The 20,427-nt window shown below is 37.8% G+C and overlaps 1 protein-coding gene across 1 annotated transcript in view; it reads left to right on the plus strand.

Moving 5' to 3' along the window:
- The first annotated feature begins 590 nt into the window (after nt 1-590).
- Nucleotides 591-20,427, plus strand: part of DGKB (diacylglycerol kinase beta) — a 305,929-nt gene continuing 286,092 nt past the window's right edge. The window contains exon 1 of the mRNA XM_060782155.2: nt 591-693. The gene's annotated coding sequence lies outside the window, so the exon portion shown is untranslated. The remainder of the gene's footprint in view (nt 694-20,427) is intronic.

Raw genomic sequence — 20,427 nt, forward strand, 5'->3', positions numbered from 1 at the left:
GAACCAGCGGACTGTTTTAAATTGAATGTTTATAATAGTTTTTAATTGCTGTTTTAATTGTAACTGTGTATTTTAATGTATTCTTTGGCATATAATGATTGCTTCTTGTAAGCTGCCCTGCATCCCTGTTCAGAGGTGAGAAGGACTGGGTATAAATTCTCGAAATAAATAAATAAATAAAATAAATATCTTAGGATAGGCAAGAATGTAATGGCCCTCATTGACTGCCCAGCAGAACAGAGATCCGCCCTTGCTGGTGTGCTGGCATTTACTGGAGAGGGAAGTTGGAAGCACTCTTCATGCTATTTCTGCTTGTTGGTCTTGAGCCACCAGCACTAGACTCCTCTGTTGAGAGCCAGAGGAATCAGTGAGAGTTCAGTTTGTCATTAAATGGCTTCTTAAAAGACACTCTGCTATATTGTGCAGAATTCACTTTGGAATCAACCCTTTATTTATTTATTTATAGCTAAATTGCTGTACTCCTTGATGTCACTGTCGCTATGACAACATCACGATAAGAACTAGACACACTAAGCTACGTAGCAAAAAGATTTGTCATCTACATTTTTGCATAAAAAGGCTTGAAGATAAGACCCTCAGTACATAGAGCTTATAAACAAAAATAGCACTAGATGATCTGTGAGAAACATTGCAGCACTTGATGCTGAGCATCCTAGCCACTTTTCACAACAGGTAAGAATCTTTTTCATCACAGGTAAGAAACTATCAGGTAATGAGAAAAAAGGGATTATTGCCTCTCCGTTAGGTGCATATTTTTCATTAAAAAAATAAAAGCTAACACACAGTTTATCCAGTGTTGCAAATATTAATGCAAATAGTGCAAATATTATGCACTGTGACAATATATATATATATATATATATATATATATATATAATTGTCATAGTGCCATTTGAAGTAACTGCTGATCTGATCATCTTATTTTAGGTATTTTAACTCCTATTAAAATCAGAATCCAAACTTCTAAGTCTTTCATTTCTTACTACTGCTTTTATTACTATGACCAACAGTACTATTACTCTTCTAATATGTGGAATGTCACAATTTTAACATGTGATGTGCCGGATCAGAGTAGTTTCTTATGAGCGTTTCTAATTAAAATTCATTTTGTCACTCTCCATTTTTAAGAAAAACGTATTTTTTTCTCCATGTTGACAAGACGATAATTGTACTGGGAAAGCATATTTTGTTCCAAACGCATTTCATCTTGCTACTATTTCTCTTTTCGGTTGTGGTTTGCCAGCATAACGACATTTGCTGTTCAAGAATATGCAATATGATTTGTGGTATGGAAGTATGGTAATACAAATGCAATTTTCCCTGGCACAGCTTGTGTTTGTAGTGAATTTGATCTGAGTCCCAGCCAAAATTCTTGGAAGGAACTGTTTATGTCTCTCTGCTTTAGCTGTCTCTTTGCTGTGCAAGCCTAATTAGTTAAATATACCCACAATGTGCTGGCTTGCTTTACCATGACATCACTTATTTTGTTACAAGACAATTTGTCAATGAAGGCTCAAGCTCCTGTCTTGTAACCATCAAAAGGAGAAATACACTCCTGTCCCATCTACTAGAAAATGAAACCTTAGGACCACCAGGAATCTCCTGTGTAGGTATTTTAGCAACTGGAAAGCTAGTTGACTCAAGTCAATGATGGAGCAGCTGAGGTTTCTTCGGCAGTGCTTGATCTGCAGCACTGAAAGAAAGCAGAGCCTGGAAAAGTTTTTTTTTTGTTTAAATTATCATAGGTTTCTAGGCTATTCTGTCTGGGAAATTCTGGGAGCTTTGGCATACAAAAGTAACTTTTTCAGGTTTTGATCTGGCTCCTTCAGTTGGCTAGAGAGCTGAAGGACTAAGGACTGAGTGACTATGTGGGGATTTTACTTTCAATTTTTGCAATCTGTTGTAAATCTTGAGGATTAGCTATTAAAGACTGGGGTGTAAATCTTTAAATGAAGAAATTAACTCTTATCCGGGCATCATTATGGTCCATATTATTAATTCCAATATTGGATAGGATTGTCACAGGAATAATTATAACATCACTAATAAGAAACAATATGTGGCTTTCTTTTGGATAGAAACACATCATTTTGTGCAATGATTCTGTCATAAAAACATGGGAAAAGATTATTAAACTGCAAAAACATCTTTTTTGCTGGTCATCCTGCAGCACATTTTGCTATAGTTATTCAATGAATTACTCATCGAGTCTTGACCAATTCAACTTAGTTGGTGACAGGCATGAAAATCAAGTTTCTGGAGTACAATAACTACTTTCAAAGTAAGTACTGCACTGTTAAACAGGAATAACACTTTCAAACCAGGAACGTGTTTTTTTTTCCAAATTTTGTTACATAGTGTTATTAGTGAGGGTGGGAGGGAAATAGTAGTATACGCCAAAAATGATTGACCTATCCTGCATATCAAAGTGCAAACAAAGGAGTCACCACATAATAGCAATTTAAAAAATGTAATTCTGAGGGTTCATAATAGATTTTGGTTCTAAGATATGAGAATTGTAATGCCTCGCTAGACTACAGACCTCAGGATTCTATTGAGTTGAAGTTAATGTGTAACAATAGCACTGTAATTCTATAGTGTGAAAGGACTCTATAGTCACATCTACTATGACCACATAGGTCAGTGCATATGGTTTCACTGTGAGGATGATTATGTCGGATCTGTTTTGAAACCTCCATAGTGCTTATATGAACTGCACAGATTGGTCTCTCAACCCAGTTTCAGGATCTGCAGTTTCCACAGCTTTACTGCTATGAAGGAATCGTGGTCATTTTCACACACTCTTCCCCTCCTCCTCAGTGAGCATGTGCGGAGTGCCAGAACAACTGTTCCTTAATTGGTTTTTCCATGTGATATGGTTAACCCTTAGACATGCTGTGTACATGATGGGCCTCTTTTGGAGTATCTCTTGATTCTGTTTACCCTGGTTTAAAGCCTTTAATATGTATGCTGTGCACATTCACAGTGTGAATCATTTAAATACAATACTCTCAAGCTGCCTTCAAATTCCATTAAGTGGTCAATGTAGATGTTCCTGCCTTGACAGCGATTGCTCCTTGAAGGATGTTCTTATGTATGCAGCAGTTCACTGTTTCTTTTTCCAAATTAAAAATAAAATACCATCAAACAACCACAAGGGAGGGTTTTCTGGCAGTGCAGCCCTCCAAATTACATAAAGTTTGATTTTTTCCAATGTCTAAAAAAGTTATCTTGATTAATATAGATGCTTTGTGCCACCACAAAGCTTGCCAACTCTGTTGATTATTAAAAAGGAAATAAGAAACCATGGGGACTGATTAGCATGTCAATGTATATATCTTATGAAGCATCTCAATTTCTTTAAAAATGATTAACAGTGCAGATGCATCACTGTTCTAACAACATCACTGCAAAGAGCACCGTTTCTCCCCCACACTCTTGTAGAAAACAGATGTGGTATACAACTTACTGTGATAATCACCTTGGCTATTATCTCCTAATGTTCAGCTCATCCTAAGTCCATAATGGCGAACCTATGACACACGTGTCAGCACTGATACGCATAGCCATTTTCAATCACAAGTGACCACATGCGGCTGCATACAGAGAAGTATGGGGCTGCATTGGGATTTGCGTATAGCGCCAAATCCCGAAAGGCGCGCCCCCGGCCGTGGGTTGCTTGCTTGCTCACTCCTCCAAGCGGTCTTTTTTCTCTCTCGAAGTGGCACCCCACCTGAATTATGCTCGGGTTTTTTGGCGAATTTTGACACACCAAGCTCAAAAGGTTGCCCATCACTGTCCTAAGTGCTTTTTGTGCCTACCACTACAGGGCATGTCTGGTTACTTTTGGGACCATTTTTGTTTTATTTAACCATTTGGGGTTAAGAGCACCCAAAACCACATGCAACAGTTGTGGAAAAGAAGAGTTGATCACTCAAATTAACCAAGGCCTCATCTACATTGCCATTTCAATACAGATTGAACTGCATTACAGGTCAGTGTAGTCTGAAACAATTTGGGTCAGATGCTGCCCTCCAAGGTCATTTACCCAGCCCTTGCCCTAAACTTTAGACATAGGGTGAACTGCATTAGACTGGAATATATGACCAATATAATGCAGTTTAATTTGCATTATAATGGCAGTGTAGATGGAGCCCAAGAAGAAAACTTGTTTATTTTTTAAGTGAGGCAGTTGGGTGACATGCATAATCTACTGTACCACATTTCCTCAAGGGGAAGTTTAGAAGATAACATAGGTGACTTATACAGTATATATATTTAACAATTTAACAAAAAAAGATTTAAAATCATATGTAATTGCCCTCCTCCCCTACTTGTATCCACCATCCCTTTTCCACTGTTTTCTCCTCCCACTCTCTTACTCGTTCACTCCTCTCCCTCCAGGAATAGTCGTACATTTTCTTTATCGTTCATTCTGTTTGTTGGATCTTAAAGGTAGTCTGGTTCAATTTCTTATATTTTCTGTTGCCCTTTACCTTGGCTATCAGTTCTTCCCAGTTTCCTTCTTATTTCCCCCTGGGGTATCAATTGGTACATATATTTATTTTCCTATTCATGATGTAATCTTGAAGCATATCATCTTCTAAATATTCTTACCTTTTTGTGTGTCCCATTTTTTTATGTTCTTTCCATCCCAGAGCAATCATAGCTTGTGCTGCAGCTAACATATATTTAGTCGTCTTGGCCCAAGTTTTACTACCACTTTTCCCTTCCAGTTTCAGGCTAAAAAATGGTTTTTTGTTCAATCCTATTTTTGCCCTAATAATTTCTCCATTTCCCTTTTATTTTTCTTTAGAATTCTTGTACCTTGGCACAGCCCCACCTCATATGGATAAATGTGCCAGTTTCCCCACATTCATGCCAACAGAACTTAGGTGCTTTTTTGTAACATGGGCTATTTGCTGGGGGGTTCTATACTATTTCATCAGTATTTTCTGTTGTATTTCTTGGATTATTTCCTCTGATTACACTTTATTTCCTCTTTCCATACTTCTAACAGAGTGGGTTTCAAATTGTATTGATTATCTATTCATTTGTTATATATGAATCTCATAATTCCCTTCTTTTTCTCAGTTTTCCATTGTAATGTTTGATCTAAATCTGTCTCAGGATCTTCCTTCTTCTACTCTGTAATCTTTTGCATCTTCAAAGTAATTTCAACATTTTGACTAGCTCTTTTTAAGCTTGGACTAAACTCATGATGGGTTCACCAAGTCTAATATAAATTTAAGCCTTCAGATCACATCTCGTGTTCTCTATTTGACTGCAGGTCTAATGGCTATCAGGTCATTACCATGGAAAGATTTATTCTGGTATTTCCTTCTGGTATTACTTGTTAGGCAATTCCCCATCACATTTTTCATACATATTGGCACTACACACAGACCATAAATGGAGGGGGATTTACTTACCTCTAGTCTACACTATATTGGAAGTTTGGTAAAATTAATGAAATCATCATAAAACAATATAAGATGATTTGAAACACTTGATAACACAAACAAGAATGAAACCACAAACTTAGCAGACCAAAACCCAAGCCATGCTGGGACATAGAGAAGCCTTCATCTCATCCTACAGAATATCTTTGCCCCAAGCCATTTTATTACATAGATAGCCATGTTGCCAGAAGTTGAAGCATTCACCCCAGTTCATGGCAACTGGTCTCATCACTCCTAAAAGCTAGGGAAATCTGAGGAAAAGATGTACTGCAATTCTTCTGTGAGCTGCACAAGGCAGGAAAGCTAACAATCTTTCCCTCCCCCCCCCACCCGCTAAATTCCCAATGAATGCCTGTTAACTTTGTCCTCATTTTCAATATTCTTCCATCTAATGACACCCCTCATAATTATAACAATGGACAGAACACAGCTTATAAATAACAATAGTTTAGTGGTATCTCACACTCTGCACCTGTCATTTATGAGAAGGAGCTTTTTATAAAACTATTATACTAGATGTGACATTTGAAAGGTTGATAAGTTCTCGTGCATGTTGCTATGTGATTCCTTTATCATTAATATAAGGTTTCTGAATACTGATAGTAATTTACATATATCTGTAGATCACAGTTTTGTATTCTCTGTGAATAAATGTTCTGACATATTCATAGTGCAGCTGATACTCAAAGCACCCTGTGTGTCTGAATAGTAATTTTTTTCTGTTTAACCAGTTTTGCTTGCTTGTTTTTGTTTTTATTGATTATGTTATTTGCTGTTGAAAAATTCTGAGAGCAATCTCTCCCTTTTCCCCCAACAACAAGCCAAAGCAAGAGCTTCATTCCCTTCATTCATTTATTCTGACAAAGACTCTGGTGAGGTTGAGTGGATGGGAAGAGACAAATTACTAGGGGTGTGTGACTTGGCAAAAGGCCTGTGCCATTTCCAGTTCTGTTTTCTGTGTCTCCTCCTCCTTTGTTTACAGGCAAGTTCTCAAAATTGGGAGGAGGGTCTGTTATTGTTCTGGTAAGATTCAGTCCATTGGCATCAAGGGGAAAACTTTAAAAGCTTCTTTCTCTGTCATTTTTCATCCTATCAGCATGAAATGCATCTCACTTGTAGACCACATTTACAATTTTAAGCTACCAAGTTTCAGAACATTTCACCAGTCTACTGAGTTTTGGGAATTTTTAAATATTTTACCATAAAAATGTTTAAAAAATCCACAAGAGAGGGTTCTGGGAATTGAAGTTCAAGAAGGGAGGAGAATGGGCATAGTCAACCAAGCTATCTGTTGGTTGAGAAAGTGAGAGAAAAATCACAGTTTCCATCATGGCCCAGGAGGGAGCACAGAGGTTTCTTCAATAGCCCCACCACACAAAGTGCTGCTGGAAGTGAGTTACCATTTACCTCAAGCAGGTGCTTGAGAAGGGGGGCTTTGGGAAGGGATCGAGAAGGCTGCCAGGGAAGAAAGAAGAGGAGGAGCTGCAACTCATTGTGAGTCTGCCCACAAAGTCAGCCTCATTTGCCCCTATTAGCCAAAAAGATATGGTTGCTGTGATCTATATTAGGTAAGGCTTCAGTTTCCTCCTTCCAGGCTTGTTTCTGGGGATTTGGCAACCGAATCTCCCAAATCCCCGAAATGTGCATAATATCAAAACGATATTGTGTATATCCCTAGAAATTACTAAGAGGAAAAGAAAGAATGCAGTCATGAAAAGACATAGGGCAGCAAAGGTGGGGTAAAGGGGGAAATCCAAATAAAATTAATTCAATATATATACAGCTCAACAATATGGTTATTTAAAATCTATTTGTGGAAATAAGAGCTTCATGAGCTGCTGTACGTAAATTATGTGTTGTTACAACTGGTCTTTGATTGAAATTAATTATTAGTATTATTTTTGAATGAATGCATTACAATTAAGTTAATTATTCAATTAATTGTAATCAGTCAATTTACTAAAATAATTGCTGACCACAAGAAATCTCACACAATACCTGTCCCACATAGTGAAATATATCTTAATTTTCTACTGTCCTTCGCTTTACCAAACACTAACCTCTTTTCTACTGAGTCATTTCTTCTTATACTATGAGCAAAATATGTCAGCTGACATGCTGATTTCTAGACAGAGTTCTGAATTACTCTAGGACCCATTTATAGGTCTTTTTAACGATCCACAGTACCTACAGAATTCTCCAGCACCATATCTCAAGGGTTTGATTTTCTTCCTATCAACTTTCTTTTGGTATCCAGCCTTAACAACCATAGACAGAAATGGGAAGTATGATGGCATGAACTACCCATCAATGCTAAATTTTTACACTTCCGAATCTTGTCCAAATTCCTTCCTAGCTGCCCTTCCAACTCCTAGTCATCTTCTGATTTCATGGACAGCAGTTTCCACTCTGGTTTATGAATGAAAGAAAGCATGAAAAATCTATTTCAGTGCCTTTATTGTCTACTTTAACATAATGTAAACTATTTTACTGTTAACTTATGAATAGCAACCTAGTATGGGAGCAGCTTTGGCCAGTGGCCTTCCTAGACCTTTTCATAGTTTCACCTGAACAGAATTCCTGAATCCTGATGAGAACCCAAAATCTAGAAGGCCAATATGAGGAAACCTCCTGAAAGTTGCAAGAGTTAATGGGAGGCTCAGTTGTTAGTCTCCTTGTCCAACTTTTGGACCTATGTCCCAAAGAGACAATTCCAAGCCCTAACTTTCACCAAATGAGTAATACAAGTCTTCACTGAATTCTTATTTCACTCCTGTGCAAATAAGTGACTTCCAGGTGACTGACCTGTTTAAAGACCTAATCAGATTTATCAATTTAAGTTTCCTAGGATGCTTGCCAGCCAGTTGAGGGACGGATGGGCATGCAGCCCATCATACAGTGTCCCTCAACTTCCGGCAGAGGTCCTTCCTCCAACTGCATGGAAGTGTCTTAGGATGCTTCCTTATCAACACGGGAAAGCTCCCGTGTTGTGCAGGCTCCGATGGAGCCAGCACACTTCTGCCCTGGTTGGGTGCCACTTCTCCCCTGTGATGAGGGAAGTGTTGCCTCAGTGCCATTGTACGCAGAACGACACTTGCTGGTGAAATAGCATGGGGGGGGGGCATATGATAAGCTCTTAAGACATCACTGCAAGTCAATTGTCACAGTCTTCCATCAACAGCATAGGGCAAAAAAATTGCACTGCTTTGGCCTCATAAGTGACTCCTTGAAAAGTTTTTGCCAATACTCTTTGATCATTAGGCCATAAGAGCACAAAATTACTATAATTTAAGGCTTAAATTTATAACATTATGCTGCTTTTCTATTTGCCTGTCTTTGGGACTAAAAAGGTTAGATTTCTATAAATAGCATACAGTCAAATAATTGGTTGAGATGTCTATCTTCTTGCCACCAGGTCCAAACGCTTTTGATAAACACAATTGTTGGAGAAAGGAATGGATGTTGTTTTGATTGTTGGTTGTTTACATTTCTTTTTGTAAATGCCTTGTATATTTGCACAGCTATTAATCAAAGGGAAAAAATCCATCACTTCTTAGAGTGGAGTGGCCAACCTACATATCTCCAGATTTTATTAGACTCCAAATCCAAGCAGCCTAGGCAGTGTGAGCAATGAGCATGAATTGCAAAAGGTGGAGTCTAGCAAATCTAAGAAATCACATCCTGACCACATTTGTGTTCAATTACATGTGAACCTATGGGATTGTTTTATACGATTTTATACTCTCTAAACAAATCCTACAAAGACAACTGTGTGATATGCTTGCCTTAGGGTCACCATAAGGTGAAAATGACTTGAATGCACACAATAACAATAATAAAAACCTGCACCAAATTTTAAAGCTATAATAAATATATGTAATAGAGGTTTTACTAGATTAGGACTTTTATCTTTAAACAATAGTGGGACAATTACCTCGGTTTTCTTCTTTTTATGCATTGCTAAACTAATAGGACATCAACTAGTTTTAGGTACTCCACATTCTCAATATTTACTATTCAAATGCCATAATTTCTGAGCAAGAACGTTTTGTAATATACTTGAAACCAAATCACTGTAAATATTGTGTGAAATCTTACACTTTCACATTGACACAAGCTTCTTCATATTGAAGAAAATGAGAACATTTTGGCATCAGTGCTTTGGTACTGTAAGAAGAAGCTGGGTGGCAAGCACAACAAAATGGCAGCTGAATGTGAGCAATGTTTCTTGTCCATAGAAAGGGTGCAATTTATCACACACGCTTAACCTTATTTGTTATATTATTTGGCTTTTTATCATCATAGCTACTGAGTAAAAATAATTTGAGAATGACCTTGGAATTAAGATATTTTTTTTCTGATCTGGCTCAGTGAAATCACTGTAAGAGCAAAGTGGAATTCCATCAAGCAAATGGAAGTTTATCTTTAATACAGACAATGTTAATACCTTGATAATATTGACCATTCCCTCTAATATAAAATGCAGGTTGGTAAGAGCTTTTCAGATTAGAAGCAAAAATGTTCCATTCAAGAATAAGACAGAGATTTCTTGTTTAGTTGAAAGATTTCAGCAAGTATACAATTTTATATTTAAAAAATTACACAAACTCCCACCCATTTCAATCATCTGGCAAATACAATTGAGTATCCAAGATGTACAAAAAGTTGTGGGGATAAAAGTACATTTTTTTTCCCTGGAACCAAGAAAAGAGTTAAGTTTGCTGTATTGTCAAAAGATTTCATGGCCGGAATCACTGGGTTGTTGTAGGTTTTTTTTTGGGCTGTATGGCCATGTTCTAGAAGCATTCTCTCCTGCATCAAGGACTCAGCCCACTTCATAGAAAAAAACAGCTACCTCAAGCTAAATACCAATGACAAACTGATCAGTGTTGATGTGGTGTCTCTATTTACCATGGTCCCAGTAGCAGAGACCATCACACTAATCAACCAGAAGTTCCCAGAAGACATCACAGCTCTGTTTCACCATTGCTTCATCACTAGCTACTTTCAGTGGGACAATGAATTCTATGAACAGAAAGATGGAGTAGCTATGGGGAGCCCTCTCAGCCCAGTCATAGCAAATTTCTACATGGAACACTTTCAAAAACAAGCACTGGAAACAGCAACTAAAAGCCCACTATATGGTTCAGATATGTGGATGAAGGAAAATTGCCTTTTCTAGATGTCCTAGTCATCCACAAACCATACCAACAATTGGATCACACAGTTTACAGAAAACCAACACATAAGATAACTCTCTCAAGCTTACGTCTGCCAACTCTATGTTTACTATAGATTGGAACCAACTTGAAATAACATAACAAGAGCAATGCTTCTAAAAATGCAAATTGTTCATTGCAAAACACTTCATGCCATAGCAATCTTTATTGGTAAAGTCATTGCTCAATGGTGGATGCCATACTTTCAACATAGACAGTCCCACATTCTTTCCCAAGTATCCACACATAGGACCTGGAAATATACTTACCTGTAATTCAACAGAGTTGGCGCTAGTCAAGACAAAAGTACTGTGGAAATTGAACCAGTTCAATATTGTACAGCTTTTTAAAGTATTGTATGCTTATTTCCTGCATTCACCATCTGATCTTATACTGCAATATAAATGCTGAATCATTTTTCCCTAGAGGACTTAATACTGCACAGGACCAGGCCACATATTGACCACGTGCTCATCAGCAGATACACGACCTTCAATCCAATTTTAAATGAAAAATCCAAAACCATCAAGTACATAATTAAGTATGCTAATCACTTTCCACTTCTGAAGATAATCATGTTTTCATCACTATAATTATTATGGAAGAGTCTTTTTCTGATGAAGCAAAATTGTAAATATGTAGCTCATTATTATGCTTCCTTCCCTCAACTGGAGCTTTTGTAGCACAAGAATAGGATAAACTATTCTACAGGAATTGTTGGTTTTCTACTTCGATTTCCATTTTACTCTGTCTTTCCCCCTCTCCACTTTTTACCTATGAGGCACATCCTATAGGAACAAATCAATAAAGTTAGTGAAACCATTCTCAGTTGGAAAGCTATTTATAGCCTATTCATGTATAGTAAAAGAAGGCTATTTGACAGTAATTTGTGAGCCAATACCCTCAAAATGAAGACAGAGAGTGCCATAGCAGTTTAGTCCTCCGGCTTGTACCAATTTATCTTTAAATAATGCAAGGTCAATAGCTGTGTTTTTTTAAAAAAAAATGTTTACAGTTGCTATCACAAATTACATTTTAAAAGAGTAATATAAAAAGTTCATGTAAAGGTTAATTTTAAAACAGTGCTGCCTGGTTAATTCACTTAAAGTTAATAAGTTTTTTTAAAAAAATCTTTTTAAAGAAGACAAAGATGGTCAAGTAGAAATTATTATTTTTTATATAAATTTTATTATGTTATGTGAAGATAGCATACAATCTACACAATTCAGCTATCAAAATGCAAATACTATTTCCCAAATCCCCCCTTCCCACCCATGAGCCATGACCCATGACTGCCAACACCACATAGTTTAGAACTAATATCTAACAAAAATCTGTCTTTATCATTACACTAATAGATTCCCCATGCAGCTCTTTCAAAATCTATTTTTGTCTTCTTTTTTAAGTACTCAAAGGCAAGTCTCCATTTTCTAGTGGAGTCTTCATTATTTCCTCCCCTTATGCCATTGGAGTGTTTGGTCATTCGAATATACTCAGCCAATTTTCTTCTCCAATCCTTAATGAGTAGTTCTATTTTTCCCCATCCAAAATGTGGCTATTGTAATTCTTGCTGTCACAATTCTATATTGGCAAATCTCTACATCTTCTTTACCAATTATCTCCTGAAACAAACCCAATAGGCACATTTCTGGGGTTTTATTAACTTTTTTTTTAAAAAAATAATTTTATTGGTTTCTTTAGTATAAATTATTCAATATACAAATAACTATGGCTCATTGAATATAAGTGTCTGTGCCACACAGCTTTCCTATTTCTCTGATCTGCTGCATATAAGGAAAGCACAGACTTAGGGATGGAAATCCTGCAGCTTCCAATAGTTATTGGAATATGACCCCCTCACTATTGGCAGTGCTGACTGGACTGATGGGATTTGCAGTCCAACAACATCTGGAGACTCTCAATGGCCAAACCCTGGAATAGAAGAACAAGCACATGCTTGAACCAATTTCCACATATACATCCAAATGTTTGGACAAAGCTTACATGGGAGCAAACTGAATGTGCATAGCTGCTATCTTTTCAATATTCAGTTTCATTTTTAGGTACAAAGTGAGCTTGGAATATGTACAGGAATGGAGTCTGCTAGATGTTTTGATGAATGTGTTGAAATAATAATAATAATAATAATAATAATAATTTTTATTTATTACCTGCCTCTCCTGATGGCTTGAGGTACAACAAATTCAAAATCAAATGAACATAAAAATACAATACATTACTAAATTTCATAGATAAGCATAGATAAACACACACACACACACAAATGAAAACTTATACCAAACACAGCTACCAAATTGACATATAGTGGTAATAGAATGCAAATAAAAACTCATGATTGAAAGTTGGCTGGGTAGGCTTGTCGGAAAAGAGAGGCCTTCAATTGCATTTTAAATTCCAACACCTCGTTTAGCTGCCAGAGCTCTTCTGGGAAATCATTCCAGAGACATGGGATAACTGATGAAAAGGTCCTCTGAGTGACAGTTGCGATGTTTGGGAGCAATTGTATCAATAGCCCAGGTTAGATTTTGATTCCACTTATTAACCAGGTTTCAACAGGATCGTCAATTATACCAGCCATAGAACTCTCTAATGCCTCCTGGAATCTCAAGGGCAGATCATATTAGTAGGTCCTCCACCCATGCAGCAGAGTTTGTTAGGCAGCAGGGTGGACAGTACGCTAACAGTGTATTCCTGGTTTTCAGATTTCAGGTTCACATGCTCAATGTGATTTAGCTTCCTAGTGAGTAATCTGGCCAGGTTAAGATGGTCTTTATAGACAACAGCTACCCCCCTCCCCTGCCACCCACTTTATGTCACCTGCTCACTGACATAGTACCTGGCTGGGAGGGAGGTAAGATCATAGGGGATAACCTTTCCTCTTGTAATCGATTGTATATATCATCCTACTTGAACCCAATGTACAATTGTAACTATACTTAATGAAACATCACTGGGAGGATTTTCTTTCTGGAATTTCTTATAGCCTCATTAATCAGAAAGGAAAGTGAGATCTTTCAGCAGTGATAGAATAAACCATCTTGTCAAAGTAGCCAAAGTTTTTACTTTTAATTAAAGCCAATTATCAAGGAATTTGGCATGAACAAATGGAAGCTTTCTATCAAAATGTCATAACAAATTACTCTTATTGGGCTCTTTGTAGAGACAAGTTGAGATAACTTCAGTAGAATATGCACAGTTAAATGCAGCTGCAGCATTCAGAAATCCATTAGAAATGTGCCAGATCTGAATAATTATTTACCACAGTTTTGATTTGGCAATGGTTTTCAGTAACAGACCATGATTCAGTTTTAAAATATCTAGAATAATGAAGTATGGAGTCTTTCTTTCTTTCTTTCTTTCTTTCTTTCTTTTTATTTGAAATGCATATTTCATATCACACCAGTGTGGTTTGGGAGAGAACCTTATAGTACTCTATAGTTTCTCAGCCAGGGGATTTTAGCAATGTTATGTGTTCATAGTATTATGATCTTCAGAGCCAGTCTAATATAGTGGTTTCAGTACCAGGCTAAGAATTAGGGAGACCATGGCTTGCATTCTCACTCAATCATGGGACCCCACAAAGTGACTGTGGGCAAGACACAGTTTCTCAGTCTAAGGTTGGATATACACTGCCCTATATTCAAGGATCTGATACCAGATTATCTTCTTAGCCCAGATTATCTGGTACTGGAGACTCTTTTAATTCAGTTCACAGCAGATTTATTTATTTATTTATTTCCAGTATTTCTACCCCGTCTCTTCTCTACCCCTGAAGGGGGACTCAGGACGGCTTACATTTGGCAATGATTTGATGCCACTACATATAAACAATTACAATACTACAACAACAATTAAAATACAAAAAGTATTAATTAAAACAATACATGAAGCATTAATTAAAACAATAAAACAGTATCATCAGCTGTATCACCATTCCAGTCAATTTCCAAGGAAAGTGCATAATTATGACTGCTGTCCAAAAGCCTGGTCCCAGTACCACGATTTCAATTTCTTCCTGAAAGTTAGGAGGGATGAAGCTGATCTTATCTCATTTGGAAGCATGTTCCACATGCGGGGGGGCACAGCTGAGAAGGCCCTGATAACCTGGGACCAGATCCTGGAATATGGGGCAGTATAGATCCAGCCAAAGACTGAAAAATCACAAAGAGTGAAAAATCACTAAGAAATCCTTTGAGGGGACTGCCATAGGTTGCAATTGACTTAAAGCACGTAACAATTATGATGACCTTCCAATTCTATTAGAAGTTGCAATAAGTGATTCATAATATAATTACTTTCTACATTACCAGGTAACTGTGTTAAAATAATAGATTTATTTATTTATTATTTACTTCATTTACACGCTGCCTTTCTCACCCCTCAGGGGACTCAAGGTAGCTTACAAAATCCGGCAAGAATTCAATACACATTGCAATATAATCATAAAAATATCCTATCAATTATAAAATAATTAAAACATATAAGCAAATAAAAAACATAAGGCAATGAAACAAATTAAAATATATAACATCCCTTACCCATATTTTTATAGCAATAATAACTAATAAAACATTTTATCCAACTTCTAAAATAGTGTTTATATTTAGTTCTTTTAATAGTAATAGCAAGACTCTTCATGTATTGAATATTTACTATTTGTTTCTAAAATAGACCACACTTTTAAACCGGGATGCCAAATATATCAACCAGTAATCATTATTACCCTATAGTTATAGAGCAAGTAAATAAATCCTTGTTTAATTTTTAAAAGACTTGATTGTAGATTTTTTTCAGTTTATTTTTTTCAACCCAAAAAATAAAAAGCTAAGGTATACAATTTATTTCTAAGATATGCCATTTATCCATTTTCTTCTGTAAGTGATATACAAAACCAAAAAAATTAACACCCACAATTACAGCAAAATATAATGAAGTTAATGAGATAGCAAATCAACCAACTAGAAGGAGAAAAAACCAACAGAAAGCAGTAGAATGTATAGAGAATACAATAACCGAGCATCCTTTACTCAAAATTCCAAAATCCAAAATATTCCAAAATCCAGAATTGTCTACAAGAAGTTTTGCTTTCTAAAAAAAGTTTGTGGGCTAACAATAATATTTCTAAACAATTAAGAAATTAGATTAAATGCTTCATGCACAGGTTTATGGACTGCATTTGAAGTTCTGCTAAAATAAATCTCCTCCTCCCGCTTCATCTTCTTCCTCTTTTTCTTCTTCCTGTCTTTTTTCTCCTTCTAAGCCTTAATTTGTCTTGAGTACTTTGGCTGCAACTTTCCAATTGTAAAATAAACTTTGGAAATGCACAGCACTATTCATAGAAATCATTATTATTCAAGTGCTATTGGCTGGTTTAGAATAATTAACCTTTGTGAGTTACCATAGAGTTTAAACAATGAGTGGACAGATCCAACCAAAATTAAGCCCTACATTTCTTTCTGAGATTATATGGATTTAAAAGGGCTGAACTTTTAAATCCATACTGATCTAACAACCTTTAATAAAGGCAGATAGACTGTACCAACTAAAATATGGTTATAAACCTATAAGAATATTACCAAGCTCATTGTGAAGTAGCAATTTTTATATGAAGCACAGGAAAGTCAACAAGTGTTTGAATATTCTTGACCAGATCCATGTTACATTTGACTTATGAGGAAGCCAATCTGGTTAAAACAGCTATTTTGTATACCAGGGACAAAAATTATGCAGCCCTCTTGAAGTTGCTGAACTGCAATTTCCAGTATTACCAGTTCTGAGAACTGAAACCATCTGAAGGGTTGCATAATTCCCACCCTTGCCTAGTATACATATTTATTTGGATGTAATTTCTTGTAAATGCAATAGGACTTATTCCTGAGAAATGGCTTATAGGATTGCGTTTGTTGAACTACAAAGTTATATTGAATCAACTTGACCCAAAAAGTCACATTCTATGGAGCGAAGCATAAACAATTTATGTTTTTAGAATTGGGCCCCAAACTCATGATACATGTTTTTTTCAATTAGCATTGTGTAAGTAGCTTGAGCATTGAACTACGACCCTGGAGATCAGCGTTTGAAACCTAGCCCAGTCATGGAAATCCACCAGCTAAGTTTAGTGCTCCTCTACATTGAATGTTGTGTTTAGACTTCCTCTCTATTGAATCTTGTTTAGATTTTCTCCCTATCCAATGTCAGTAGACCAGTGGTTCCCAACGTTTTTTTTGACCATGGACCACTTTGACCAGGGACCACTCTCCAACATTAGTACCAAAAGTTTTTGGTCAAATTTAGATTTGATGTGGTTATTTGGGGTGCTGACTCAGAAAATTTTATTGGATAGACCACATAAGCTCTAATTTCTGATACAGAACATATGCCGTCTGCTCACCCACAGAAAACCATATTTAATAAGCTTCAGCACTATAAGAGGGTTTTGCGAGACCAGTCACTCTCATTGCAACAGTGTAGTAATGGTGAGGCTGTGGACCATATTTTAGTTCTTATGGACCACTGGTGGTCCATGGACCACAGGTTGGGAACCATTGGTGTAGACTTAATCCTCACTGAATGTTGTGTTTAGACTTCCTCCCCATTGAATGTTGTGTTGAGACTTCTTCCGTATTGAATCTTTTTTTCCCCAATTTTCTCCCTATGCAGTGTTGTGTTCAGACTTCCTCCCCATCAAATCTTGTGTTTAGACATCCTCCCTATTGAATGTTGTGTTCAGATTTCCTCCTCATGGAATGTTGTGTTGAGACTTCCTCCCTATTGAATCTTGAGTTTAGATTTTTCTCCCCATCCAATGTTGTGTTTAGACTTCCTTCTTCATCAAATCTTGTTTTTAGACCTCCTCCCCAGGCCCGTAGCCAGGATTTCGATTCGGGGGGGGGGGGTGAGTTTGTTCGGGGGGGGGAGGTGAGTTCGTTTTGGGGGGGGGCTGAGTCCGAGTGAAAGAGGGTCTACCATAGCAAACCTTTTGTATCGTTACCCCAATACCCCCATGCATATGGGATATATTGAGTATGGTGATCAGATCATGATATGAATAAACATAACAGTTTAAAGAATGCACCAGTAAGGCCTTTTCGGGAACCACCATGAGAATTTCAGGCGGGGGGGGGGGTTGCTGAAGCCCCGCAAGCCTCCCCCGCCCCCGCCAGATGCCTGCTCCTCCCCATAGAATGTTATGTTCAGACTTCCTCTCCATGGAACATTGTGTTGAGACTTCCTCCCCGTTGACTGTTGTGTTGAGACTTCCTCCCCATTGAATCTTGTGTTTAGATTTTTTCCCTATCCAATGTTGTGTTTGGACTTCCTTCCCATGGAATGTTGTGTTTAGACTTCCTTCTTCATCAAATCTTGTGTTTAGACCTCCTCCCCATAGAATGTTATGTTCAGACTTCCTCTCCATGGAACGTTGTGTTGAGACCTCCACCCCATTGAATGTTGTGTTGAGACTTTCTCCCTATTGAATCTTGTGTTTAGGTTTTCTCTCTATCCAATCTTGGGTTCAGACTTCCTTCTCATGGAATGTTGTGTTCAGACTTCCTCCCTATCAAATCTTGTGTTTAGACTTTGTTGTGTTTAGTCTTCCTCCCCATAGAACAGTGTTTCTCAACCTTCCTAATGCCGCGACCCCTTAATACAGCTCCTCATGTTGTGGTGACCCCCAACCATAACATTCCTTTGCTACTTCATAACTGTAATTTTGCTCCTGTTATGATACATAATTTGGGAGTTGTAGTTGTTGGGATTTATGGTTCACCTACAATCAAAGAGTATTCTGAACTCCACCTACAATGGAATTGAACCAAACTTGGCACACAGAATCCCACGACCAACAGAAAACACTGGAAGGGTTTGGTGGGCATTGAGTTTGGGAGTTGTAGTTCACCTACAGAGAACACTATGGACTCAAACAATGATGGATCTGGACCAGATTTGGCACGAATACTCAGTATGCTAAATGTGAACACTGGTGGAGTGTGGGGAAAATAGGCCTTGACATTTGGGAATTGTAGTTGCTGGGATTTATAGTTCACCTACAATCAAAAAGCATTCTGAACCCCACCAATGATAGAATTGGGCCAAACCTCCTACACAGAGCCCCCATGAACAACAGAAGATACTGTGTTTTCTGATGGTCTTTAGTGACCTCTGTGGCACCTCCTGGCGACCCCTGCAGGGGTCCCTACCCCCAGGTTGAGAAACACTGCCATAGAATGTTATGTTCAGACTTCCTCTCCATGGAATGTTGTGTTGAGACTTCCTCCTCATTGAATGTTGTGTTCAGATTTCCTCCCCATTGAACATTGTGTTGAGACTTCCTCCCCATTGAATGTTGTGTTCAGATTTCCTCCCCATTGAACATTGTGTTGAGACTTCCTCCGCATTGAATGCTGTGTTCAGATTTCCTCCCCATTGAACGTTGTGTTGAGACTTCCTCCGCATTGAATGTTGTGTTCAGATTTCCTCCCCATTGAACATTGTGTTGAGACTTCCTCCGCATTGAATGTTGTGTTCAGATTTCCTCCCCATTGAACATTGTGTTGAGACTTCCTCCCCATTGAATGTTGTGTTCAGATTTCCTCCCCATTGAACATTGTGTTGAGACTTCCTCCCCATTGAATGTTGTGTTCAGATTTCCTCCCCATTGAACATTGTGTTGAGACTTCCTCCCCATTGAATGTTGTGTTCAGATTTCCTCCCCATTGAACGTTGTGTTGAGACTTCCTCCGCATTGAATGTTGTGTTCAGATTTCCTCCCCATTGAACGTTGTGTTGAGACTTCCTCCGCATTGAATGTTGTGTTCAGATTTCCTCCCCATTGAACATTGTGTTGAGACTTCCTCCGCATTGAATGTTGTGTTCAGATTTCCTCCCCATTGAACATTGTGTTGAGACTTCCTCCCCATTGAATGTTGTGTTCAGATTTCCTCCCCATTGAACATTGTGTTGAGACTTCCTCCCCATTGAATGTTGTGTTCAGATTTCCTCCCCATTGAACATTGTGTTGAGACTTCCTCCCCATTGAATGTTGTGTTCAGATTTCCTCCCCATTGAACGTTGTGTTGAGACTTCCTCCGCATTGAATGTTGTGTTCAGATTTCCTCCCCATTGAACATTGTGTTGAGACTTCCTCCGCATTGAATGTTGTGTTCAGATTTCCTCCCCATTTAACATTGTGTTGAGACTTCCTCCCCATTGAATGTTGTGTTCAGATTTCCTCCCCATTGAACGTTGTGTTGAGACTTCCTCCCCATTGAATGTTGTGTTCAGATTTCCTCCCCATTGAACGTTGTGTTGAGACTTCCTCCGCATTGAATGTTGTGTTCAGATTTCCTCCCCATTGAACATTGTGTTGAGACTTCCTCCGCATTGAATGTTGTGTTCAGATTTCCTCCCCATTGAACATTGTGTTGAGACTTCCTCCCCATTGAATGTTGTGTTCAGATTTCCTCCCCATTGAACGTTGTGTTGAGACTTCCTCCCCATTGAATGTTGTGTTCAGATTTCCTCCCCATTGAACGTTGTGTTGAGACTTCCTCCGCATTGAATGTTGTGTTCAGATTTCCTCCCCATTGAACATTGTGTTGAGACTTCCTCCGCATTGAATGTTGTGTTCAGATTTCCTCCCCATTGAACATTGTGTTGAGACTTCCTCCGCATTGAATGTTGTGTTCAGATTTCCTCCCCATTGA

The sequence above is a fragment of the Anolis sagrei genome, chromosome 6 (genome assembly GCF_037176765.1).
Source record: "Anolis sagrei isolate rAnoSag1 chromosome 6, rAnoSag1.mat, whole genome shotgun sequence".
Lineage (NCBI taxonomy): Eukaryota > Metazoa > Chordata > Lepidosauria > Squamata > Dactyloidae > Anolis > Anolis sagrei.